Source organism: Etheostoma cragini, chromosome 9 (genome assembly GCF_013103735.1).
Source record: "Etheostoma cragini isolate CJK2018 chromosome 9, CSU_Ecrag_1.0, whole genome shotgun sequence".
Taxonomy (NCBI): Eukaryota; Metazoa; Chordata; class Actinopteri; order Perciformes; family Percidae; genus Etheostoma; species Etheostoma cragini.
Window position 1 is genome coordinate 19,463,075 of NC_048415.1, and position 3,399 is coordinate 19,466,473.

The 3,399-nt window shown below is 40.8% G+C and overlaps 1 protein-coding gene across 2 annotated transcripts in view; it reads left to right on the forward strand.

Annotated features, from left to right (window-relative positions):
• Positions 1–3,399, forward strand: part of ncanb (neurocan b) — a 137,511-nt gene that overhangs the window by 14,743 nt on the left and 119,369 nt on the right. The window lies entirely within an intron of this gene.

Here is a 3,399-nt window from a genome sequence, read left to right on the forward strand (position 1 = left end):
GAGAGATAAAGACACAACAGCAAAAGTTCGTAGAACCACATTTATTAACTAATATAAAAACTGATGTGGCATACTTGAAGGCAATGTGACTGTTATTCTGCTCAAAGATTTTCACAATAGTGCCATTAATGACAATGAATAGGTTTCTATTAGTTCCAGTCATAACATACAGTTTGTCATATTTTTGTGAGCAAGTTTTCAGCGCTCCACAGTAAACAACAGGTTATGCTTTTGAGACATTCTTATGAGATCCTCTTAGTTAGAAGCATCATGTTTGCTAGAAAAACGGGTGATGCCAAACCTATTTATGATGAACAATAATCAAAGGCTGTTCTCACCAGAAAAACAACAGCATTTGCAGTTAGATCACATATTTTAAATCATTTTAGATTAAATTACGTTTACATTTTCCTGACAAGTGAAGAATTCTGGTCATGGAATGTATAGCTGTCTACTCTTCAGACTCAAAGGCACAAGAAACATGGTGTAGCTCAGTGCTTCTCAAATAGTGGGGCTATGGGGGATGCGATACCTGGGGGGGGGGGGGGGGCGCGTGTGACCCTGGGGAACAGGCTTTTTTTTTAGGCCGTAGTAGTATTAAGTGTAATTGCACATCCACTACAGTAGGCGGCAGTGGCGCTCTCATTGTTACTTCTGTCACGTTTGCGACAGTGCAACATTTTACGACTTACAAAACAACAGGTTTGCCTTGGTTAGCAGTGTTGAGTTAACAGAAAGCTCCGACTGCGTTCTGTCTATAGCCTCCGTTACTCATCATAACAACCCCCAACATGAAAAAGTTTTTAACAGGGATGAAAAGAAAAGCGGAGAGAGACAAAGATAATGAGACAAAAGAAAGTCACCCAAAAGCTAAGACGAGGAAATATGACGACGCGTATTTAGCGCTTGGCTTCAGTGTGACTACAGTTGGAGAAGAGGACAGACCGGTGTGTTTGCTTTGTCTAAAAATGCTCGCAGCGGACAACATGAGGCCAAATAAATTTGCGCATCCACTTAAATACGTTACACCCCAATCACGCCAATAAGCCGCTAGAGTTTTTTCAGCGAAAACGTGAATAGTAGAATTGTGAATAGTTAACACAGTTAAAATGCTGAAAGTTAAAAAGGGTCTAAACGGGGTGGCTGTATTTCACTCGGAACAATTCAAACTACTGCGCCACTGCGCAATCTCGCACTGTCACACCATACTTGCTCTTGGGGGAATAAGTAGAAATGTTGGGACTTTATAAATTATAGAGTGTGGTCCAGACCTTCTTTGTCTGTAAAGTTTCTCGAAATAATTGTTATTGTGATTTGATACTATGAATAAAATTGAATTGAAACAATGGGATGTGCAACAGTCTGCAGCTAAAGACACAGAGTAGCCAGCCAAGCTGCACTATTGTTATAAAGCAATCGACTGTCAAAATAAGTTAGTGTTATTACATTTTAAATACATTATTTAAATTTGACCGTATGGCCTTAGCAATAAAGTCTGATTGTGCTCTTATTTTTTTAAACTAAATGTACTGTATTTTTAAAAGTATCGCTATAGCACAGTTATCGGAAAGAACCCAAATGATACCCAATCCTTCTTGTAAGGTATGAAGAGAAGAAGAAATAAAGCTAGAAGGAGGATTATGAAATAAGGGACATTTGGTTTAAATGCTACAGAAGATAATGAGGAGAAGACATACAGATAAAGAAGGAGGGTATGGCTAATATAAACAGCCCAATTAGTAGGGTGTCATCCACAGAAATTTGGTGCTCCTAGGCTCCTAGGCAATGGCTCTTTTGAACAATTGGGGTTTTCATGAAATAGATGGTGCGCAGGAGCTGCCCTGCATCTCTGTCCCGTCAGGTTGGCTCGATAAAAAGGAGAATGATGGCGTGAACCCTAAATCCCGTCCAACTTTCTAAACTTCTGTCCCACCCATTTGGTCCTTCTGCTCTTCCTCCTTCCATTTTCTACCCTACTTCTTCAATTCTTTTCATCATGGTGCTTCAGGAGCTCCTTTGCCTGCTCACGTGGCTCCTTAAAACCCTGTGTTTCCTCTTGTCTTCCAGCACTGAGTAATTACTTTACAGGCTGGAGAAGGTTACAATGTTACGCCAGCACTCTTTCTCTCTGATATTCAAATGAGCGGCTGCGTCCGCGACCTCGTTTGTCATCAGTTCAATTGTGTTTTTGTGTGTGTGTGTGTGTGTGTGTGTGTGCGCATATGGCGTCTAATCTCTTATTTAGAGTTTCACACAGGAAAGACATTAACATCGGTCGGTTGAAAAATTAGAACCTGGGTTGATTAATTCCTGGCAAAAGGGAATTAAAGGGCGCTTCCCCGCCATTGTTTTTGTTGGAGGATTTACCTGCTGTGTGATTGAAGGTGGCTGCTCTGTGCTGCCACTGTCATTAATAATCACCAGCCTTCAGGAAGATTCATGCTTCCATGATCGAGTTGGTTCAAAACACTTAGCCATTACACATGACACCGAGGGCTTGATATATGACAGGCTAATAGCTCTGCACTCCAGCAACAATGCTGTGGAACAACAATAAGGACCATTACGCTTTTATCAAACAAGATTAGGAGAGCAAGTTACATTAAATAAAAGCTTGTCATAAAGCTGAATAAAAATTAAGCGACTGTTATGCAAAAGTACAAGTTTCTTTTTTCATTTGTTTGGTTGAAATTGTTTTACCTTAGGAACTCAGCAGCTGTGCACTCCTCTCTGCTGGTGTGAAGTGTTATTGGCAAAACACACAGACACTGTTGGCTCATCAAGAAAAAACTGTGTTTCTGAGTGAATTGGTTTAGCTCTGCAATGGTGAAAATTGTTTTCATTTGGTCCGCTCACAGAGTTAAAATTATAATCCCCCTTCTCCACTTATTCTTTTGAGCATGGCAAAACATTGTAAATGTGATCAAATTTACAGGCTGCTAAGACTGTTCTCCACTGTAAATCATGTACATATGCTTCAAATAAAGTAGCAGTAGAAACTAACTCGCTTTATTACTTCACATTCAGACCGGAGCACCTTCATTTTTTCCATTGACTTCACTTCTGAAGGTGAATTCAGTGGAGATGAATAAGCACTTCATGGTTGCCTCTAATTTTCCCTGGTCAAGTGTTAGGCTATGGGTACTAATCTGTTTCATTACATTAACTCGGGTGATAAGGCCACCATTGGAAAATTGTGCCGGAAAGAGGAGGGTGACAATGTGATACATTGAAACACATGGAGATTTTGCATGTGTGCACATTGCAGAGGAAGCATCCGTGATCCAAGAGCTGTCAATTACCGATAGACACGATAGAGCCAAACTGATCAAAGGCCTGCCTTATGTAGTCTGGCCCCTTTGTTCCTGTCTCAAGAGATGTGGGGGGGGGGGGGGGGGG